This window comes from Ictalurus punctatus, unplaced genomic scaffold (genome assembly GCF_001660625.3).
Source record: "Ictalurus punctatus breed USDA103 unplaced genomic scaffold, Coco_2.0 Super-Scaffold_100, whole genome shotgun sequence".
Lineage (NCBI taxonomy): Eukaryota > Metazoa > Chordata > Actinopteri > Siluriformes > Ictaluridae > Ictalurus > Ictalurus punctatus.
Genome location: NW_026521086.1, coordinates 3789178 through 3813521, shown reverse-complemented (window position 1 = coordinate 3813521; position 24344 = coordinate 3789178). Strand labels below are relative to the sequence as shown.

The window sequence follows — 24344 nt, the reverse complement described above, 5'->3', positions numbered from 1 at the left end:
TTCATCGAGTGACGTCGAGCCGGCATGACGGATTCAGAACTCACAAAGTGGCACTTACCTCAGTGGTTATTTGCTTTAGATCAGGGTTGTCCAGTCTTATCCAGAATGGGCCAGTGTGGTTGCAGGTTGTCATTCTAACCAAGCAGAAGCCAGACTTTAGTCTATTGAAAGCCAAGATCAGCGGAGCCAACAATTGGAATCAGGTGTGGCTCCTGCTAGATTGGAACCAAAAGCTGAAGATTGGACAACGCTGCTTAAGACCAATCAGCATATAGACATATTTGCTTATTAAATATAAAACATTGACTATATAGATGGCTGATCGCGGAAAATGGACACCTCTCATCACAGTTTGCATGCTAGCTTGTCGCTAACAAGAGACAGACACGGAGAGACCGCATGTTCTCACCTTTTCGCCCCTGTTCACGGGTCAAACGTGCCCTGTTGCATGCTGACGTGTTTACAAACAGCAAAGAGAGCACTAAAACTCAAGTGGGAAGCAGAAAGAGTCGTAGGAGGCCTGCAGAGAAGCCTATGGCACATTCTGTTGACCAACTCATTCTCAGGTAGGTGATTCCTTCCTTATCCGCCAACTACCATGAAATACCACGAGACGCTCCAAGTTACAATCGGTGCATTGGCCGGGAATCGAACCCAGGTCAACTGGGAGCGGTTTCCCTTCCACTGAGCTTTTGTAGCAAGGCAGATAACAGCTGCTTGCAAAATCACAGGCAGTCTCTGCTTTTCCACTGAATGTGGAAGCCTGGCTCTTTACTTCATCAAGAAGACAAGAGTACTGATGCGCTTGACACGAGGTTGCAACTTGTAATTCCCCACCTCCAAGCGGGAAAACGCAAAGCAAACGCACCCTCAACCTGAAATTGCCATTCCTCAACCGTGGGAAGTCTTCTCATCTCCCGGTTCCTTCCCTGTTCATCGAGTGACGTCGAGCCGGCATGACGGATTCAGAACTCACAAAGTGGCACTTACCTCGGTGGTTATTTGCTTTAGATCAGGGCTGTCCAGTCTTATCCCGAATGGGCCAGTGTGGTTGCAGGTTGTCATTCTAACCAAGCAGAAGCCACACTTTAGTCTATTGAAAGCCAAGATCAGCGGAGCCATCAATTGGAATCAGGTGTGGCTCCTGCTAGATTGGAACCAAAAGCTGAAGATTGGACAACGCTGCTTAAGACCAATCAGCATATAGACATATTTGCTTATTAAATATAAAACATTGACTATATAGATGGCTGATCGCGGAAAATGGACACCTCTCATCACAGTTTGCATGCTAGCTTGTCGCTAACAAGAGACAGACACGGAGAGACCGCATGTTCTCACCTTTTCGCCCCTGTTCACGGGTCAAACGTGCCCTGTTGCATGCTGACGTGTTTACAAACAGCAAAGAGAGCACTAAGAACTCAAGTGGGAAGCAGAAAGAGTCGTAGGAGGCCTGCAGAGAAGCCTATGGCACATTCTGTTGACCAACTCATTCTCAGGTAGGTGATTCCTTCCTTTTGTGCCAACTACCATAGAGTACCTGGAGAAGCTCCAAGCTACAACCCGTGGACGGGCCAAGAATTGAAGCCGGGTCAACTGGGAGCGGTTTCCCTTCCATTGAGCTTTTGTAGCAAGGCAGATAACAGCTGCTTGCAAAATCACGGGCAGTCTCTGCTTTTCCACTGAATGTGGAAGCCTGGCTCTTTCCTTCATCAAGAAGACAAGAGTAATGATGCGCTTGACACGAGGTTGCGACTTGTAATTCCCCACCTCCAAGCGGGAAAACGCAATGCAAACGCACCCTCAACTTGAAATCGCCATTCGTCAACAGTGGGAAGTCTTCTCATCTCCCGGTTCCTTCCCTGTTCATCGAGTGACGTCGAGCCGGCATGACGGATTCAGAACTCACAAAGTGGCACTTACCTCAGTGGTTATTTGCTTTAGATCAGGGTTGTCCAGTCTTATCCAGAATGGGCCAGTGTGGTTGCAGGTTGTCATTCTAACCAAGCAGAAGCCACACTTTAGTCTATTGAAAGCCAAGATCAGCGGAGCCATCAATTGGAATCAGGTGTGGCTCCTGCTAGATTGGAACCAAAAGCTGAAGATTGGACAACGCTGCTTAAGACCAATCAGCATATAGACATATTTGCTTATTAAATATAAAACATTGACTATATAGATGGCTGATCGCGGAAAATGGACACCTCTCATCACAGTTTGCATGCTAGCTTGTCGCTAACAAGAGACAGACACGGAGAGACCGCATGTTCTCACCTTTTCGCCCCTGTTCACGGGTCAAACGTGCCCTGTTGCATGCTGACGTGTTTACAAACAGCAAAGAGAGCACTAAGAACTCAAGTGGGAAGCAGAAAGAGTCGTAGGAGGCCTGCAGAGAAGCCTATGGCACATTCTGTTGACCAACTCATTCTCAGGTAGGTGATTCCTTCCTTTTGTGCCAACTACCATAAAGTACCTGGAGAAGCTCCAAGCTACAACCCGTGGACGGGCCAAGAATTGAAGCCGGGTCAACTGGGAGCGGTTTCCCTTCCATTGAGCTTTTGTAGCAAGGCAGATAACAGCTGCTTGCAAAATCACAGGCAGTCTCTGCTTTTCCACTGAATGTGGAAGCCTGGCTCTTTCCTTCATCAAGAAGACAAGAGTACTGATGCGCTTGACACGAGGTTGCGACTTGTAATTCCCCACCTCCAAGCGGGAAAACGCAAAGCAAACGCACCCTCAACTTGAAATCGCCATTCGTCAACCGTGGGAAGTCTTCTCATCTCCCGGTTCCTTCCCTGTTCATCGAGTGACGTCGAGCCGGCATGACGGATTCAGAACTCACAATGTGGCACTTACCTCAGTGGTTATTTGCTTTAGACCAGGGTTGTCCAGTCTTCTCCAGAATGGGCCAGTGTGGTTGCAGGTTGTCATTCTAACCAAGCAGAAGCCACACTTTAGTCTATTGAAAGCCAAGATCAGCGGAGCCAACAATTGGAATCAGGTGTGGCTCCTGCTAGATTGGAACCAAAAGCTGAAGATTGGACAACGCTGCTTAAGACCAATCAGCATATAGACATATTTGCTTATTAAATATAAAACATTGACTATATAGATGGCTGATCGCGGAAAATGGACACCTCTCATCACAGTTTGCATGCTAGCTTGTCGCTAACAAGAGACAGACACGGAGAGACCGCATGTTCTCACCTTTTCGCCCCTGTTCACGGGTCAAACGTGCCCTGTTGCATGCTGACGTGTTTACAAACAGCAAAGAGAGCACTAAGAACTCAAGTGGGAAGCAGAAAGAGTCGTAGGAGGCCTGCAGAGAAGCCTATGGCACATTCTGTTGACCAACTCATTCTCAGGTAGGTGATTCCTTCCTTTTGTGCCAACTACCATAGAGTACCTGGAGAAGCTCCAAGCTACAACCCGTGGACGGGCCAAGAATTGAAGCCGGGTCAACTGGGAGCGGTTTCCCTTCCATTGAGCTTTTGTAGCAAGGCAGATAACAGCTGCTTGCAAAATCACGGGCAGTCTCTGCTTTTCCACTGAATGTGGAAGCCTGGCTCTTTCCTTCATCAAGAAGACAAGAGTAATGATGCGCTTGACACGAGGTTGCGACTTGTAATTCCCCACCTCCAAGCGGGAAAACGCAATGCAAACGCACCCTCAACTTGAAATCGCCATTCGTCAACAGTGGGAAGTCTTCTCATCTCCCGGTTCCTTCCCTGTTCATCGAGTGACGTCGAGCCGGCATGACGGATTCAGAACTCACAAAGTGGCACTTACCTCAGTGGTTATTTGCTTTAGATCAGGGTTGTCCAGTCTTCTCCAGAATGGGCCAGTGTGGTTGCAGGTTGTCATTCTAACCAAGCAGAAGCCACACTTTAGTCTATTGAAAGCCAAGATCAGCGGAGCCAACAATTGGAATCAGGTGTGGCTCCTGCTAGATTGGAACCAAAAGCTGAAGATTGGACAACGCTGCTTAAGACCAATCAGCATATAGACATATTTGCTTATTAAATATAAAACATTGACTATATAGATGGCTGATCGCGGAAAATGGACACCTCTCATCACAGTTTGCATGCTAGCTTGTCGCTAACAAGAGACAGACACGGAGAGACCGCATGTTCTCACCTTTTCGCCCCTGTTCACGGGTCAAACGTGCCCTGTTGCATGCTGACGTGTTTACAAACAGCAAAGAGAGCACTAAGAACTCAAGTGGGAAGCAGAAAGAGTCGTAGGAGGCCTGCAGAGAAGCCTATGGCACATTCTGTTGACCAACTCATTCTCAGGTAGGTGATTCCTTCCTTTTGTGCCAACTACCATAAAGTACCTGGAGAAGCTCCAAGCTACAACCCGTGGACGGGCCAAGAATTGAAGCCGGGTCAACTGGGAGCGGTTTCCCTTCCATTGAGCTTTTGTAGCAAGGCAGATAACAGCTGCTTGCAAAATCACCGGCAGTCTCTGCTTTTCCACTGAATGTGGAAGCCTGGCTCTTTCCTTCATCAAGAAGACAAGAGTACTGATGCGCTTGACACGAGGTTGCGACTTGTAATTCCCCACCTCCAAGCGGGAAAACGCAAAGCAAACGCACCCTCAACCTGAAATTGCCATTCGTCAACCGTGGGAAGTCTTCTCATCTCCCGGTTCCTTCCCTGTTCATCGAGTGACGTCGAGCCGGCATGACGGATTCAGAACTCACAAAGTGGCACTTACCTCAGTGGTTATTTGCTTTAGATCAGGGTTGTCCAGTCTTATCCAGAATGGGCCAGTGTGGTTGCAGGTTGTCATTCTAACCAAGCAGAAGCCAGACTTTAGTCTATTGAAAGCCAAGATCAGCGGAGCCAACAATTGGAATCAGGTGTGGCTCCTGCTAGATTGGAACCAAAAGCTGAAGATTGGACAACGCTGCTTAAGACCAATCAGCATATAGACATATTTGCTTATTAAATATAAAACATTGACTATATAGATGGCTGATCGCGGAAAATGGACACCTCTCATCACAGTTTGCATGCTAGCTTGTCGCTAACAAGAGACAGACACGGAGAGACCGCATGTTCTCACCTTTTCGCCCCTGTTCACGGGTCAAACGTGCCCTGTTGCATGCTGACGTGTTTACAAACAGCAAAGAGAGCACTAAAACTCAAGTGGGAAGCAGAAAGAGTCGTAGGAGGCCTGCAGAGAAGCCTATGGCACATTCTGTTGACCAACTCATTCTCAGGTAGGTGATTCCTTCCTTATCCGCCAACTACCATGAAATACCACGAGACGCTCCAAGTTACAATCGGTGCATTGGCCGGGAATCGAACCCAGGTCAACTGGGAGCGGTTTCCCTTCCACTGAGCTTTTGTAGCAAGGCAGATAACAGCTGCTTGCAAAATCACAGGCAGTCTCTGCTTTTCCACTGAATGTGGAAGCCTGGCTCTTTACTTCATCAAGAAGACAAGAGTACTGATGCGCTTGACACGAGGTTGCAACTTGTAATTCCCCACCTCCAAGCGGGAAAACGCAAAGCAAACGCACCCTCAACCTGAAATTGCCATTCCTCAACCGTGGGAAGTCTTCTCATCTCCCGGTTCCTTCCCTGTTCATCGAGTGACGTCGAGCCGGCATGACGGATTCAGAACTCACAAAGTGGCACTTACCTCGGTGGTTATTTGCTTTAGATCAGGGCTGTCCAGTCTTATCCCGAATGGGCCAGTGTGGTTGCAGGTTGTCATTCTAACCAAGCAGAAGCCACACTTTAGTCTATTGAAAGCCAAGATCAGCGGAGCCATCAATTGGAATCAGGTGTGGCTCCTGCTAGATTGGAACCAAAAGCTGAAGATTGGACAACGCTGCTTAAGACCAATCAGCATATAGACATATTTGCTTATTAAATATAAAACATTGACTATATAGATGGCTGATCGCGGAAAATGGACACCTCTCATCACAGTTTGCATGCTAGCTTGTCGCTAACAAGAGACAGACACGGAGAGACCGCATGTTCTCACCTTTTCGCCCCTGTTCACGGGTCAAACGTGCCCTGTTGCATGCTGACGTGTTTACAAACAGCAAAGAGAGCACTAAGAACTCAAGTGGGAAGCAGAAAGAGTCGTAGGAGGCCTGCAGAGAAGCCTATGGCACATTCTGTTGACCAACTCATTCTCAGGTAGGTGATTCCTTCCTTTTGTGCCAACTACCATAAAGTACCTGGAGAAGCTCCAAGCTACAACCCGTGGACGGGCCAAGAATTGAAGCCGGGTCAACTGGGAGCGGTTTCCCTTCCATTGAGCTTTTGTAGCAAGGCAGATAACAGCTGCTTGCAAAATCACAGGCAGTCTCTGCTTTTCCACTGAATGTGGAAGCCTGGCTCTTTCCTTCATCAAGAAGACAAGAGTACTGATGCGCTTGACACGAGGTTGCGACTTGTAATTCCCCACCTCCAAGCGGGAAAACGCAAAGCAAACGCACCCTCAACTTGAAATCGCCATTCGTCAACCGTGGGAAGTCTTCTCATCTCCCGGTTCCTTCCCTGTTCATCGAGTGACGTCGAGCCGGCATGACGGATTCAGAACTCACAATGTGGCACTTACCTCAGTGGTTATTTGCTTTAGATCAGGGTTGTCCAGTCTTCTCCAGAATGGGCCAGTGTGGTTGCAGGTTGTCATTCTAACCAAGCAGAAGCCACACTTTAGTCTATTGAAAGCCAAGATCAGCGGAGCCAACAATTGGAATCAGGTGTGGCTCCTGCTAGATTGGAACCAAAAGCTGAAGATTGGACAACGCTGCTTAAGACCAATCAGCATATAGACATATTTGCTTATTAAATATAAAACATTGACTATATAGATGGCTGATCGCGGAAAATGGACACCTCTCATCACAGTTTGCATGCTAGCTTGTCGCTAACAAGAGACAGACACGGAGAGACCGCATGTTCTCACCTTTTCGCCCCTGTTCACGGGTCAAACGTGCCCTGTTGCATGCTGACGTGTTTACAAACAGCAAAGAGAGCACTAAGAACTCAAGTGGGAAGCAGAAAGAGTCGTAGGAGGCCTGCAGAGAAGCCTATGGCACATTCTGTTGACCAACTCATTCTCAGGTAGGTGATTCCTTCCTTTTGTGCCAACTACCATAGAGTACCTGGAGAAGCTCCAAGCTACAACCCGTGGACGGGCCAAGAATTGAAGCCGGGTCAACTGGGAGCGGTTTCCCTTCCATTGAGCTTTTGTAGCAAGGCAGATAACAGCTGCTTGCAAAATCACCGGCAGTCTCTGCTTTTCCACTGAATGTGGAAGCCTGGCTCTTTCCTTCATCAAGAAGACAAGAGTAATGATGCGCTTGACACGAGGTTGCGACTTGTAATTCCCCACCTCCAAGCGGGAAAACGCAATGCAAACGCACCCTCAACTTGAAATCGCCATTCGTCAACAGTGGGAAGTCTTCTCATCTCCCGGTTCCTTCCCTGTTCATCGAGTGACGTCGAGCCGGCATGACGGATTCAGAACTCACAAAGTGGCACTTACCTCAGTGGTTATTTGCTTTAGATCAGGGTTGTCCAGTCTTCTCCAGAATGGGCCAGTGTGGTTGCAGGTTGTCATTCTAACCAAGCAGAAGCCACACTTTAGTCTATTGAAAGCCAAGATCAGCGGAGCCAACAATTGGAATCAGGTGTGGCTCCTGCTAGATTGGAACCAAAAGCTGAAGATTGGACAACGCTGCTTAAGACCAATCAGCATATAGACATATTTGCTTATTAAATATAAAACATTGACTATATAGATGGCTGATCGCGGAAAATGGACACCTCTCATCACAGTTTGCATGCTAGCTTGTCGCTAACAAGAGACAGACACGGAGAGACCGCATGTTCTCACCTTTTCGCCCCTGTTCACGGGTCAAACGTGCCCTGTTGCATGCTGACGTGTTTACAAACAGCAAAGAGAGCACTAAGAACTCAAGTGGGAAGCAGAAAGAGTCGTAGGAGGCCTGCAGAGAAGCCTATGGCACATTCTGTTGACCAGCTCATTCTCAGGTAGGTGATTCCTTCCTTTTGTGCCAACTACCATAAAGTACCTGGAGAAGCTCCAAGCTACAACCCGTGGACGGGCCAAGAATTGAAGCCGGGTCAACTGGGAGCGGTTTCCCTTCCATTGAGCTTTTGTAGCAAGGCAGATAACAGCTGCTTGCAAAATCACCGGCAGTCTCTGCTTTTCCACTGAATGTGGAAGCCTGGCTCTTTCCTTCATCAAGAAGACAAGAGTACTGATGCGCTTGACACGAGGTTGCGACTTGTAATTCCCCACCTCCAAGCGGGAAAACGCAAAGCAAACGCACCCTCAACCTGAAATTGCCATTCGTCAACCGTGGGAAGTCTTCTCATCTCCCGGTTCCTTCCCTGTTCATCGAGTGACGTCGAGCCGGCATGACGGATTCAGAACTCACAAAGTGGCACTTACCTCAGTGGTTATTTGCTTTAGATCAGGGTTGTCCAGTCTTATCCAGAATGGGCCAGTGTGGTTGCAGGTTGTCATTCTAACCAAGCAGAAGCCAGACTTTAGTCTATTGAAAGCCAAGATCAGCGGAGCCAACAATTGGAATCAGGTGTGGCTCCTGCTAGATTGGAACCAAAAGCTGAAGATTGGACAACGCTGCTTAAGACCAATCAGCATATAGACATATTTGCTTATTAAATATAAAACATTGACTATATAGATGGCTGATCGCGGAAAATGGACACCTCTCATCACAGTTTGCATGCTAGCTTGTCGCTAACAAGAGACAGACACGGAGAGACCGCATGTTCTCACCTTTTCGCCCCTGTTCACGGGTCAAACGTGCCCTGTTGCATGCTGACGTGTTTACAAACAGCAAAGAGAGCACTAAAACTCAAGTGGGAAGCAGAAAGAGTCGTAGGAGGCCTGCAGAGAAGCCTATGGCACATTCTGTTGACCAACTCATTCTCAGGTAGGTGATTCCTTCCTTATCCGCCAACTACCATGAAATACCACGAGACGCTCCAAGTTACAATCGGTGCATTGGCCGGGAATCGAACCCAGGTCAACTGGGAGCGGTTTCCCTTCCACTGAGCTTTTGTAGCAAGGCAGATAACAGCTGCTTGCAAAATCACAGGCAGTCTCTGCTTTTCCACTGAATGTGGAAGCCTGGCTCTTTACTTCATCAAGAAGACAAGAGTACTGATGCGCTTGACACGAGGTTGCAACTTGTAATTCCCCACCTCCAAGCGGGAAAACGCAAAGCAAACGCACCCTCAACCTGAAATTGCCATTCCTCAACCGTGGGAAGTCTTCTCATCTCCCGGTTCCTTCCCTGTTCATCGAGTGACGTCGAGCCGGCATGACGGATTCAGAACTCACAAAGTGGCACTTACCTCGGTGGTTATTTGCTTTAGATCAGGGCTGTCCAGTCTTATCCCGAATGGGCCAGTGTGGTTGCAGGTTGTCATTCTAACCAAGCAGAAGCCACACTTTAGTCTATTGAAAGCCAAGATCAGCGGAGCCATCAATTGGAATCAGGTGTGGCTCCTGCTAGATTGGAACCAAAAGCTGAAGATTGGACAACGCTGCTTAAGACCAATCAGCATATAGACATATTTGCTTATAAAATATAAAACATTGACTATATAGATGGCTGATCGCGGAAAATGTACACCTCTCATCACAGTTTGCATGCTAGCTTGTCGCTGACAAGAGACAGACACGGAGAGACCGCATGTTCTCACCTTTTCGGCCCTGTTCACGGGTCAAACGTGCCCTGTTGCATGCTGACGTGTTTACAAACAGCAAAGAGAGCACTAAGAACTCAAGTGGGAAGCAGAAAGAGTCGTAGGAGGCCTGCAGAGAAGCCTATGGCAAATTCTGTTGACCAACTCATTCTCAGGTAGGTGATTCCTTCCTTTTGTGCCAACTACCATAAAGTACCTGGAGAAGCCCCAAGCTACAACCCGTGGATGGGCCAAGAATTGAAGCCAGGTCAACTGGGAGCGGTTTCCCTTCCATTGAGCTTTTGTAGCAAGGCAGATAACAGCTGCTTGCAAAATCACAGGCAGTCTCTGCTTTTCCACTGAATGTGGAAGCCGGGCTCTTTACTTCATCAAGAAGACAAGAGTAATGATGCGCTTGACTCGAGGTTGCGACTTGTAATTCCCCACCTCCAAGCGGGAAAACGCAAAGCAAACGCACCCTCAACCTGAAATTGCCATTCCTCAACCGTGGGAAGTCTTCTCATCTCCCGGTTCCTTCCCTGTTCATCGAGTGACGTCGAGCCGGCATGACGGATTCAGAACTCACAAAGTGGCACTTACCTCGGTGGTTATTTGCTTTAGATCAGGGCTGTCCAGTCTTATCCCGAATGGGCCAGTGTGGTTGCAGGTTGTCATTCTAACCAAGCAGAAGCCACACTTTAGTCTATTGAAAGCCAAGATCAGCGGAGCCATCAATTGGAATCAGGTGTGGCTCCTGCTAGATTGGAACCAAAAGCTGAAGATTGGACAACGCTGCTTAAGACCAATCAGCATATAGACATATTTGCTTATAAAATATAAAACATTGACTATATAGATGGCTGATCGCGGAAAATGTACACCTCTCATCACAGTTTGCATGCTAGCTTGTCGCTGACAAGAGACAGACACGGAGAGACCGCATGTTCTCACCTTTTCGCCCCTGTTCACGGGTCAAACGTGCCCTGTTGCATGCTGACGTGTTTACAAACAGCAAAGAGAGCACTAAGAACTCAAGTGGGAAGCAGAAAGAGTCGTAGGAGGCCTGCAGAGAAGCCTATGGCAAATTCTGTTGACCAACTCATTCTCAGGTAGGTGATTCCTTCCTTTTGTGCCAACTACCATAAAGTACCTGGAGAAGCCCCAAGCTACAACCCGTGGATGGGCCAAGAATTGAAGCCAGGTCAACTGGGAGCGGTTTCCCTTCCATTGAGCTTTTGTAGCAAGGCAGATAACAGCTGCTTGCAAAATCACAGGCAGTCTCTGCTTTTCCACTGAATGTGGAAGCCGGGCTCTTTACTTCATCAAGAAGACAAGAGTAATGATGCGCTTGACTCGAGGTTGCAACTTGTAATTCCCCACCTCCAAGCGGGAAAACGCAAAGCAAACGCACCCTCAACCTGAAATTGCCATTCCTCAACCGTGGGAAGTCTTCTCATCTCCCGGTTCCTTCCCTGTTCATCGAGTGACGTCGAGCCGGCATGACGGATTCAGAACTCACAAAGTGGCACTTACCTCGGTGGTTATTTGCTTTAGATCAGGGCTGTCCAGTCTTATCCCGAATGGGCCAGTGTGGTTGCAGGTTGTCATTCTAACCAAGCAGAAGCCACACTTTAGTCTATTGAAAGCCAAGATCAGCGGAGCCATCAATTGGAATCAGGTGTGGCTCCTGCTAGATTGGAACCAAAAGCTGAAGATTGGACAACGCTGCTTAAGACCAATCAGCATATAGACATATTTGCTTATAAAATATAAAACATTGACTATATAGATGGCTGATCGCGGAAAATGTACACCTCTCATCACAGTTTGCATGCTAGCTTGTCGCTGACAAGAGACAGACACGGAGAGACCGCATGTTCTCACCTTTTCGCCCCTGTTCACGGGTCAAACGTGCCCTGTTGCATGCTGACGTGTTTACAAACAGCAAAGAGAGCACTAAGAACTCAAGTGGGAAGCAGAAAGAGTCGTAGGAGGCCTGCAGAGAAGCCTATGGCAAATTCTGTTGACCAACTCATTCTCAGGTAGGTGATTCCTTCCTTTTGTGCCAACTACCATAAAGTACCTGGAGAAGCCCCAAGCTACAACCCGTGGATGGGCCAAGAATTGAAGCCGGGTCAACTGGGAGCGGTTTCCCTTCCATTGAGCTTTTGTAGCAAGGCAGATAACAGCTGCTTGCAAAATCACAGGCAGTCTCTGCTTTTCCACTGAATGTGGAAGCCGGGCTCTTTACTTCATCAAGAAGACAAGAGTAATGATGCGCTTGACTCGAGGTTGCGACTTGTAATTCCCCACCTCCAAGCGGGAAAACGCAAAGCAAACGCACCCTCAACCTGAAATTGCCATTCCTCAACCGTGGGAAGTCTTCTCATCTCCCGGTTCCTTCCCTGTTCATCGAGTGACGTCGAGCCGGCATGACGGATTCAGAACTCACAAAGTGGCACTTACCTCGGTGGTTATTTGCTTTAGATCAGGGCTGTCCAGTCTTATCCCGAATGGGCCAGTGTGGTTGCAGGTTGTCATTCTAACCAAGCAGAAGCCACACTTTAGTCTATTGAAAGCCAAGATCAGCGGAGCCATCAATTGGAATCAGGTGTGGCTCCTGCTAGATTGGAACCAAAAGCTGAAGATTGGACAACGCTGCTTAAGACCAATCAGCATATAGACATATTTGCTTATAAAATATAAAACATTGACTATATAGATGGCTGATCGCGGAAAATGTACACCTCTCATCACAGTTTGCATGCTAGCTTGTCGCTGACAAGAGACAGACACGGAGAGACCGCATGTTCTCACCTTTTCGGCCCTGTTCACGGGTCAAACGTGCCCTGTTGCATGCTGACGTGTTTACAAACAGCAAAGAGAGCACTAAGAACTCAAGTGGGAAGCAGAAAGAGTCGTAGGAGGCCTGCAGAGAAGCCTATGGCAAATTCTGTTGACCAACTCATTCTCAGGTAGGTGATTCCTTCCTTTTGTGCCAACTACCATAAAGTACCTGGAGAAGCCCCAAGCTACAACCCGTGGATGGGCCAAGAATTGAAGCCGGGTCAACTGGGAGCGGTTTCCCTTCCATTGAGCTTTTGTAGCAAGGCAGATAACAGCTGCTTGCAAAATCACAGGCAGTCTCTGCTTTTCCACTGAATGTGGAAGCCGGGCTCTTTACTTCATCAAGAAGACAAGAGTAATGATGCGCTTGACTCGAGGTTGCAACTTGTAATTCCCCACCTCCAAGCGGGAAAACGCAAAGCAAACGCACCCTCAACCTGAAATTGCCATTCCTCAACCGTGGGAAGTCTTCTCATCTCCCGGTTCCTTCCCTGTTCATCGAGTGACGTCGAGCCGGCATGACGGATTCAGAACTCACAAAGTGGCACTTACCTCGGTGGTTATTTGCTTTAGATCAGGGCTGTCCAGTCTTATCCCGAATGGGCCAGTGTGGTTGCAGGTTGTCATTCTAACCAAGCAGAAGCCACACTTTAGTCTATTGAAAGCCAAGATCAGCGGAGCCATCAATTGGAATCAGGTGTGGCTCCTGCTAGATTGGAACCAAAAGCTGAAGATTGGACAACGCTGCTTAAGACCAATCAGCATATAGACATATTTGCTTATAAAATATAAAACATTGACTATATAGATGGCTGATCGCGGAAAATGTACACCTCTCATCACAGTTTGCATGCTAGCTTGTCGCTGACAAGAGACAGACACGGAGAGACCGCATGTTCTCACCTTTTCGCCCCTGTTCACGGGTCAAACGTGCCCTGTTGCATGCTGACGTGTTTACAAACAGCAAAGAGAGCACTAAGAACTCAAGTGGGAAGCAGAAAGAGTCGTAGGAGGCCTGCAGAGAAGCCTATGGCAAATTCTGTTGACCAACTCATTCTCAGGTAGGTGATTCCTTCCTTTTGTGCCAACTACCATAAAGTACCTGGAGAAGCCCCAAGCTACAACCCGTGGATGGGCCAAGAATTGAAGCCAGGTCAACTGCTTGGACTGGAGCTATGCTCACCACTATACCACCAATGCCACGCTGCACCATTCAGCTCTGGTGAACAAAGTGTACGTATGTGCGCTTCTCATCAGAAGACCATAGGCAACAGCCAAAGTGCCATGGCGCCATGGTTTCTGTAGTGTAGAGGTTATCACGTTTGCTTCACACGCAAAAGGTCCCTGGTTCGAGACCAGGCAGAAACAAGCTAGAAATTCTGAACTTTGCTTTAATGACTGAGCGGTTGTCATCACTGTAGGATCAGGTCCTCTAGGAACAGCCAGAAAGCGAGACCTCCTTTACAGAGGAGATTTCCTTCTTTTGTAGCAAAGCAGTTAATATTTGCTTACCAAATGAAAGGGAGTCTCTGGTTTTTCCCAGAAAGTGGAAGCCTGGCTCTTTCGTTGCTCAACAAGACTCTGTGCGTGACTGGAAAATTTGCCGTAAAGTACTGCTCGCCGAGTTCACCTCGAGAGGTCTGCAATCGGTCTGCGACCGAAAAAGGCTGGGAGCGGTTTCCCTTCCATTGAGCTTTTGTAGCAAGGCAGATAACAGCTGCTTGCAAAATCACCGGCAGTCTCTGCTTTTCCACTGAATGTGGAAGCCTGGCTCTTTACTTCATCAAGAAGACAAGAGTAATGATGCGCTTGACGCGAGGTTGCGACTTGTAATTCCCCACCTCCAAGCGGGAAAACGCAAAGCAAACGCACCCTCAACCTGAAATTGCCATTCCTCAACCGTGGGAAGTCTTCTCATCTCCCGGTTCCTTCCCTGTTCATCGAGTGACGTCGAGCCGGCATGACGGATTCAGAACTCACAAAGTGGCACTTACCTCAGTGGTTATTTGCTTTAGATCAGGGCTGTCCAGTCTTCTCCAGAATGGGCCAGTGTGGTTGCAGGTTGTCATTCTAACCAAGCAGAAGCCACACTTTAGTCTATTGAAAGCCAAGATCAGCGGAGCCAACAATTGGAATCAGGTGTGGCTCCTGCTAGATTGGAACCAAAAGCTGAAGATTGGACAACGCTGCTTAAGACCAATCAGCATATAGACATATTTGCTTATTAAATATAAAACATTGACTATATAGATGGCTGATCGCGGAAAATGGACACCTCTCATCACAGTTTGCATGCTAGCTTGTCGCTAACAAGAGACAGACACGGAGAGACCGCATGTTCTCACCTTTTCGCCCCTGTTCACGGGTCAAACGTGCCCTGTTGCATGCTGACGTGTTTACAAACAGCAAAGAGAGCACTAAGAACTCAAGTGGGAAGCAGAAAGAGTCGTAGGAGGCCTGCAGAGAAGCCTATGGCACATTCTGTTGACCAACTCATTCTCAGGTAGGTGATTCCTTCCTTTTGTGCCAACTACCATAAAGTACCTGGAGAAGCCCCAAGCTACAACCCGTGGATGGGCCAAGAATTGAAGGCGGGTCAACTGCTTGGACTGGAGCTATGCTCACCACTATACCACCAATGCCACGCTGCACCATTCAGCTCTGGTGAACAAAGTGTACGTATGTGCGCTTCTCATCAGAAGACCATAGGCAACAGCCAAAGTGCCATGGCACCGTGGTTTCTGTAGTGTAGTGGTTATCACGTTTGCCTCACACGCAAAAGGTCCCTGGTTCGAGACCGGGCAGAAACAAGCTAGAAATTCTGAACTTTGCTTTAATGACTGAGCGGTTGTCATCACTGTAGGATCAGGTCCTCTAGGAACAGCCAGAAAGCGAGACCTCCTTTACAGAGGAGATTTCCTTCTTTTGTAGCAAAGCAGTTAATATTTGCTTACCAAATGAAAGGGAGTCTCTGGTTTTCCCCAGAAAGTGGAAGCCTGGCTCTTTCGTTGCTCAACAAGACTCTGTGCGTGACTGGAAAATTTGCCGTAAAGTACTGCTCGCCGAGTTCACCTCGAGAGGTCTTCAAGAGGTCTGCGCCCGAAAAAGGCTGGGAGCGGTTTCCCTTCCATTGAGCTTTTGTAGCAAGGCAGATAACAGCTGCTTGCAAAATCACGGGCAGTCTCTGCTTTTCCACTGAATGTGTAAGCCTGGCTCTTTACTTCATCAAGAAGACAAGAGTACTGATGCGCTTGACGCGAGGTTGCAACTTGTAATTCCCCACCTCCAAGCGGGAAAACGCAAAGCAAACGCACCCTCAACCTGAAATTGCCATTCCTCAACCGTGGGAAGTCTTCTCATCTCCCGGTTCCTTCCCTGTTCATCGAGTGACGTCGAGTCGGCATGACGTATTCAGAACTCACAAAGTGGCACTTACCTCAGTGGTTATTTGCTTTAGATCAGGGTTGTCCTGTTTTATCCAGAATGGGCCAGTGTGGTTGCAGGTTGTCATTCTAACCAAGCAGAAGCCACACTTTAGTCTATTGAAAGCCAAGATTAGCGGAGCCAACAACTGGAATCAGGTGTGGCTCCTGCTAGATTCGAACGAAACACTGAAGATTGGACAACGCTGCTTAAGACCAATCAGCATATTGACATATTTGCTTATTAAATATAAAACATTGACTATATAGATGGCTGATCGCGGAAAATGTACACCTCTCATCACAGTTTGCATGCTAGGTTGTCGCGAACAAGAGACAGACACGGAGAGACGCATGTTCTCAGGGTTTCGCCCCTGTTCACGGGTCAAACGTGCCCTGTTGCATAATGATGTGTTTACAAACAGCAAAGAGAGCACTAAGAATTCAAGTGGGAAGTAGAAAGAGATCTAAGAGGCCTACAGAGAAGACTATGGCACATTCAGTTGACCAATTTATTTTCAGGTAGATGATTGCTTCCTTTTGTGCCAACTACCACAAAGTAGCACTTGAACCTTCAAGTTACAATCCATGTATCCGTGGTGAACAAAAGTTTAAGTATGTGCTCTTCTCATCAGAAGACCATGGTCAACAGCCAAAGGGCTGCCCTGTTGTGGTTTCTGTAGTGTAGTGGTTATCCTGTTTGCCTCACATGCAAAGGCCAGTTGCACGTAGGTGTAGGTGGCAAACACATCCAAATCACCAGGCAAAAAACATGAACAAGAAAGAGGGAGAAGATCGGTTGAACAGCAGAGTTGCCAGGGTGTCATCAGAATTTGGAAACTTCTAAACCAAAAACAAGATCATGAATTTACTATTACGTAATAAAAAGTCATGCAGTGAATAAGATACCAAACTGCATATGTTTGAAACACAATGTATGTTTGTTTAATAATGAAGAGACAAAATACAACCTTTCAAAATGTTAAAATATCCAAATATTTAAATGTTTGATATTGAAAATATGAAACTCTCCATTATGTTTGGTGTAAAGTTGATCACTCGATGCTTTCCGCTGGTTTGTCATTGAGTGGGATTCTCATTCTGAGATGTTTTTGTTATCAGGATGGTTTTAAACCTAATGAGCTCATATTTCACACTAAAAACTGCTTTCTTTTAGTAGCAGAAGGATGAGAAGCAGCAGCTCTTTGGTGAAAAGTCAGTTTCAGTTTGTGGGAAATGCCCTGCCCTCTGGGGCGAAACTGTTTTTTAAAGCTGATTAAACAAGTATGTTTGACTTTTCATTTTTTTGGAAAAGGGGGAAATCATTCTGACTTTAATTAGACACTTAATTAGACTGATCTCAGTCACATTAGGATCTGACAGCAACAAAAGAGAAGCGAAAGTGATGTGAGTGTAAACCGAGAGTGAAGCAAATGCGAAGTTAGACTGAAAGGAGTGTGAAATTAAAAAAATTAGTAATACTCCTTAAAGGTCTAAATGAAATCAAATACAATTCACAAATCATAGTGCAAAGAATATAGTGCAATATGAACATAAAGTGCAAGCCTAGATTATGTGTAGGCACATGAAAAATTTTTATTTGATCTAGATTTAAAGATATTTTCATCTGTGGCACATTTAACATTGACTGGGAGCTGATTCCAGTTTATATCAGCACAAAATCTAAACACTGCTCCATGTGTGGATCTATATTGGAAATAGTGTGGTGGGATGCAGACCTAGTCTTAGATCATATAATACAGCTCTCCTTGTAACATTCCTTGATGAGCTGACATCAAGGATCTGAAAATGGTGCCAAGGTTACTGCAAAAAAAAAAAAGTCATTAAAATCTTTTACACCCCTGCTGTAATGTGTGGGAGTGTTGAGTAACTGCAGTGACGCTTGGGGGCAGTAATGAGCATTAAGGTTGCTTTTCACCTCCAGACGGAACTCGCGAACAAACGCAGCTACGCTCTAATTGGTGGAGCTCCTGGACGAGCTGCTATTTAATTGGTGTAGCGCTTTAGCGGGAGTTTTAGTTTCTTCCGTGTTTGTCTCAGAGCTGTAATGGTCGAGGCTTTCCGGTGATGCGCGTGTTTGTGTTTATTCATTCAGCATGAGTGCTTACTGAAGTTATGTCTAACAACTTATTCCTTGCATCCCTGCATGCTGGTCAATAATTAGTAAAACATTTCTGACATTTGGTTTTTGTCCGTGTGTGATTAAGAGAGACATAAGGGGAATCTCCAAACTAAAGAAACAAACGCAGCAAAAATGTCTCACAATCCCAGTTAGAATCTAATGAACAAAATACAATATTAAAAACAGTTTATTAACTGATTCCAAACAACCAGGAACAAAAGAGTTACAGTTGACTAAACTGTGACATATTTAACTGGTATATCCAAAAAGGAGAGAGAGAAAAAGGAAAGTGACAAACAGTAAACATGTCTTATCCGTGTAATCATTATAGATGCAAACAAAGCCCTTAGATTGTAAAACAGTACACATCCATTGAAAACAAATTAGAGGAAGGGTATATAGCCTGTGGCACAAACAGAGCTTAAACCTAATTTTCACCAAGCCTTATTTACAAAACCAACGAGTGATAAACCAATTCTTTTTTTCCCATCTTTTAACCAAAAGGTGTGCTTAATTCACAATTCCAGGGTTTACATAATCTTTAATTCGTATTGTAAACAGTGAGCATTATGGCTGTTAAGTAAACTGTCAGTTCAGCACTGTAGGTGATGACGCAGTTAGCAGAGGTGTTAATTCAAGACTGTAAAAGTAAACTCAGCATTTGATGCGTTCAGTCAGTACTGGGGATTTTGGCTGTAGGCTGCAAGTGAAAACAGAAAATGTGCTCAGAACAGTTGTACATTACAGCATCCATTAGTTACGGATCACTGAACTTCTTTTAGAAATATCTCAGAATATGACATTTGTCTATTTTGATTAAGAATTTGTATTTTATTTAAAATTAGAAATAAACAAGTTTTTAGAATTTTGAAATGTAAAAACAAAAAAAGGAAATGTTCAACATTTTCATTAATTGATGTTCAAGATTACGCACCATTTCTAGGTAAATGTGCAGATCCCTGGTTAGTTTAGATTTGGCATTAGCCAAGAAAATCCAGGATCTCCCAGTCAATGTCCTCCAGAGTCTGATTAGCTTCCTGTGCATGACCCATCTCCTCGGTGATGCTGTGCTGGCGCCAGAGCTTCTGAATCTTTCTGTAGCGCATTCCTCCATCTGGGAGGGAAAGAGAATGATATAAACAGTGGTTTAAACACAAATTTTACAAGACACGTTGAGTATCTTGTTTGAGTTCTCACCTGAGCCCTTGGACAGTTCTCCATAGTCATCGAGGTACAGGAAAAGAACCTGATTCTCCCTCACCCTGTAAAAGACAGCAGAGGCTCATGTACTGCAAGCCAGGACTTGAGAATGCCTACAAATGCTGTATATTCACAACCATAAATGTTAATTCAGCAGGAATGTCTCAACTCCAGGCCTATTGCTGGATTACTGAGATGTTGAGTGTTGGGGGGAAAGGAAGCTTGAAACTGTGTAGGATGGAGTGTTTCTAGGACAGGGTGGAGGCCCACTAGTATAAGAAGTCATGTGTTAATAAATGAAAAGTTTTTTAAACATTTTGGAAGATGCCTGTTATGTATTAATATTTGACCAGTTAATTGATTATTACGTCCTCTTTCAATAATAAACTGTATTCCTTGCTTATAAATAGTTTATTATGGGACTTCAAATTAAAGTGTTATTCGGAGTATTTTTAGCAAGCTGCTGTTATTTTTCTTATTTAGTAGCTTTACAGCTTCCTTCCCAAAATGAGTAACCCATGTGTGAGGGATTATTGCTGACTAATTCACACCAATGCCCAGCCCTGATATAAACAGGCAATGCACCTATAAGACATGGCAATCAACACAGATGTGTCTTCCATCTTCCTGAGGAAGATGCTAACACCAGCTCAGCAAACAAAGGTGTGTGCAGTACACGCTTCAACGTCCTCACCCTCCAGCTCAGTCTGGCAGCAGCTGCTCTGAGAAGACAGCATCGTGCCACACACCAAGCACAGAGTTTGAGCTCAAGACTTAACTCCATCTGACTTAGGACAGCTGCAAAAACAATGGAGGTTATAAACACAAAAGCAATAACTAGAGATGTCCACCAGAATTCTATTCTATTAAGCAGATGCTGGGTATAAATGAATGCAACTCAGAGTACACACACTCACGTGAAGCTGAAAGCCTGGTTGATCAGTGCACAGTAATCCTCTGGCACATCAATTAGCTTATTGGATTCCCAAGGAAAACTACAGACACACAAAAACCAAAAAAAAAAAAACTGAAACCATTCTGTCTTAACCCTCTTACACCTAAGTTCCCACAGTATTATGTACCATAACCCTATATTCCCCAGAGAAACAGCACGCCAACCCTGAGTTCCTGGGTCAAAATCAACAATTTAATTTGAACATTTTTAGGCCTTGAAAAAACTTAATGTATTTGTGTAATATTACTTTGAAAATGAAGCAGTTCAGTGTTTTTACTCCACTTAGAGCACAATTCTTAACTAGAGAGAAATGCTCACTAAAATCCTTCTAATCTTTTAGAAATACCATACAAGCGTCAGCGTGGTCAATGCCTTTGAATAAATGCATTTTAGCCCCAAAAGTCATGTTTCTGCTGATAATCAGAGCAGCAGGTAGTGTTTTCACGAATGCACAGAAATGGTCAGGTTATGACTCCAGACACCTGCAGTGTCAGTCGCACTGGTTGATGCTGAAGATGAAGACGGATCAGGGTCTGAATCATGAGTTTGCATCACTATCAGTTTCGGTTTCAACATCACCTGAACTTTCACTGTTGTCACTATCTAGAATCCTCGCTCTCGCCTGTGTAACTGTGTATGTTTTTTCCCCCACGTTTTAGATGTACCTGTGTTCACTTTGGCATTTTTAGTTAACTTCTACTATTACGGCAATATTCACGCTTGGATCATCTTCATTGTAATGACAGTGTAATGTAATCACGTCGTGACGTCATGACTTCAACCTTCCGGGTCAAAAAATAATAATTAAATAAGTAAAGAATCATAGCAGAGCAATGCCAGTACACCGGCCTCACGGGGATAACGTTTACACTGTAAATCCGCTATATCGGCCTTACGGGGTAAGAGGGTTAAAACCACCATTTCAAAGCAAAGTTCAGAAGGCTATAGATAAGAACAAAGAATGATCACCTTAAGGGTTTCAGGTGACTGGAGACATTGTTGCATGCCTGGATGTGAGCACCACCTGCAGGACAAATGGACAACACACTCAACCCATTACAAAACAATCAATGATGTGTACACATGATATGGCATCATCAGCATTCACAGAAAACCTGTCATTTCTCGGCTCACTTATGAACTTTCTTACCCCTGAAGCAGGGGATCCAGAAGCTCCTGGTGATTATAATAGAGCTGGAGCAGATTAGGAGGCAGACACATATGCACACAGCACTTCCCATTCCCCAGGACCTACAGATAGATAGGGGACAGGGAAAGAACAAGATCAGTTTCACCACATACAATATACTATATACAGTGCATCCGGAAAGTATTCGCAGCGCTTCACTTTTTCTCCATTGTTAAGTTACAGCCGTATTCCCACATGGATTAAATTCATTATTTTCCTCAAAATTCTACAAACAATACACCATAATGACAACATGAAAGAAGTTTGTTTGAAATCTTTTAATGAGTATGAAATTTATGAAAAATAAAAAAAACAAAAAAAAGCACGTTTATAAGTATTCACAGCCTTTGCTCAATACTTTGAAGCACCTTTGCTCGGCATCTCTAATAAGCAGTAAGTTTTGGCAAAACTCAAAACTTGACAACTCAGACACAAAACCATTGCTATTCACAAAACAGTCTACTAAATACTGAAACAGTATAAAAAAAAACAAATAGTAAATAAAAAACATGTGTACTGCAGCCTGTATAGAAACCTGTTAGCCTGTTAGGATTAAATTTAAGCACTTTTTAAAAATTGTGTTCAAACCCAAAAAAACCCCAAAATAAATCCCTACATAAATCTAACGCTCTTGGCTGCAGTGAATTACTCTGACAGCCCCATTATTGACTCCCACACAACTGTGCCTGACAGCACACTCAATAAAAACATCCCAAAAGAACATTCATACTGACAAACACGTTATTACTCATTTGTAAGAACGAGGGTTAATAAACACACACAAATGACAATATAACACAGATCACCATCTACTGTTAAGTTGTTCGTGCTCCAAGTAGAATATGCTCTAACCTGGCACAGAGGTGAGGAAAGCCAGCTTGGGAAACATTCTGCCAAACAGTGGGCAGAATGGAGGCAGGGCTACGACACACACAGACACTCACACTTCAGCAATCTGCATTCAACTGACCAATCATTTTCAGATATGACTACAATCACTGAAGAAATAGATTACCTGGGTCCTCTCCATTCTGTCTCTTACGCTTTTGCTGAGCTTCCTCTGCCTGTATCCAAAATAAACTACATCAAAATTTAGAAAAACCATTAGTGCTCATGTGACTAAAGAGAATTACTAAATCTGCCAAAAGCAGCACATCACCTTAAGGACATCCTCAGCACTAACAGCCGAATCAAAATGCAAACGGATAAGTGCATATATTGAGCTTCCAAAGAGCATTTCCTCATTAGACCACTAGGCACTCAAACTGGTATTTTGTCATTTATGTGCTTTTCTTTATCAATCACACAATCTGACAGAGGCTCTACACTTAAGAGAAGGAACTAAAGAATGAAGTAACACGTGAGTTGCAGACAGTTTTAGTTACTGCGTAGCAGGAGCTCGGGTACATGCTTTAAGTAGTGAATTATTATTTATAAAAACTGTTTTCAGAATTGTAATGCTGTTCTCTCCAGGGAAGGGGTCACAATGTTAACTGATGTCTGCCCCAGAGACAATAACAGCACCGAGACTCTTCCCGTAATGTCTAACCTGAAATTTTCCTGTAATGCTGCAGACCGAGGGGTCCTGGTCCATGGCACCATGGAGGACATTTTAAGCTCATTGTAAAACACTGATTTTGAGTTTCTTGAAGCATTTGTGTGTTCATTTGGAAGTATGCTTGGCTCTTTATCTTGTTGAAAGCCAAGTCTGAACCTCCTGGCAAGGGCAAGCTAAAGGTTCTGGGCTAAAATGTGATTGCTCCTCCCTCCCTCTCCCTCTCCCCCTCCCTCTGCTTCAGCAGTTCAACCCCAGGTACCAGGCAAAAATTACTTCATGTATACAGAGATCCCCAAACTATACACCGAAACCAGACCTCATTTCAGAACATCTCGAAGAAAAAACATTTTATGCCTACATATTTATTATATATCTATTTTGTAATTGCTTTTTTTATATTATGTGACTGTTTTTTATAATGCTCATGTTTAAATAAAGGATTTAAAAGTATTATTTATTTATACACAAAGTGGTATCGAGTATCGTGTATTTTTGCTGGTATCGACTACTAGATTTTTGGTATCGTGACATCCCAGGATTGGACATTCTATGTTTGAGTTATAACAACTTCCTTTTTCATGGTGAAACTTCTAAATTTGTGAGAGCGCCACGCCCACGGCGAGCAGCAAAAATTCAAAAGCTTCGCAATTTAGCATCGTCAATGCCTGTAGATGAGACTGACCGAACGTGATGCCGATCTGATGAAAGCTCCAGGAGGAGTACGTTATAGTACGAGGCCTGAAAATGGCAAAAAACGGAGGAAAAAATTAAGAGAAAAATCAAAATGCTGACTTCCTGTTGAGTTTAGGGTATGGGCTCAAGAGACCAGGGAGTCAGCCATTTTAAGTGTTGTCTCAATTGCAAAATCCTTCCAGTGCACTGGAACGTTCACTCCCTAAAAAATCCCCACAACGCACCACAAAAACCAGGGAGTATCGATACTCACTGTGTTCCCTTACTGGAAATGACCTCATGTCTCTCAGCTAATGTCCCTCTCTAGTGTCTGGTTTAGACACTAGAGCTATACTGAGAGCTATTGTAAATGCACTGTAGCACTTGTCTGTCCTGCAGACTTCATAGTTGAAAATGTGAACTGCTTGCTCCCAAAACTTCTTTAGTGCAGATTAGGGCTGCACAATTAATCGAATATTGATTGCGATTACGATTTTGACTGTCCACGATTAAATGAACATGATCGACTGCGATATTGACATTTAAATTCCGTCCTCCGCTCACAGAAAACTCCACTGCAGATCAAATCAAGCAGCTCCTACACTACAGCCAATCACCATAGAGTGGAGCAGGGATGACA

The 24344-nt window shown here is 45.1% G+C and overlaps 1 long non-coding RNA gene and 1 other non-coding gene across 5 annotated transcripts; one reads left to right on the top strand and one right to left on the bottom strand.

Annotated features, from left to right (window-relative positions):
• Positions 1-15302: 15302 nt before the first annotated feature.
• trnav-cac (transfer RNA valine (anticodon CAC)) lies at positions 15303-15375 on the top strand. The gene has a single exon. It is a non-coding gene; the product is annotated as a tRNA-Val (tRNA).
• A 2924-nt stretch (positions 15376-18299) lies between these two features.
• LOC128629784 (uncharacterized) lies at positions 18300-22344 on the bottom strand. Of its 4 annotated transcripts, none has more exons than XR_008394179.1 (8): positions 22327-22344; positions 21436-21536; positions 21255-21309; positions 20248-20325; positions 20025-20128; positions 19328-19392; positions 19065-19244; positions 18300-18830 (listed from the first exon to the last, which is right to left on the bottom strand). It is a non-coding gene; the product is annotated as an uncharacterized LOC128629784 (long non-coding RNA). The 4 variants fall into 4 exon arrangements; XR_008394182.1 differs by having other exon boundaries at positions 19916-20128; positions 20242-20325; positions 22327-22343; XR_008394181.1 differs by having other exon boundaries at positions 20242-20325; positions 22327-22343.
• Between the last annotated feature and the right edge of the window lie 2000 nt (positions 22345-24344).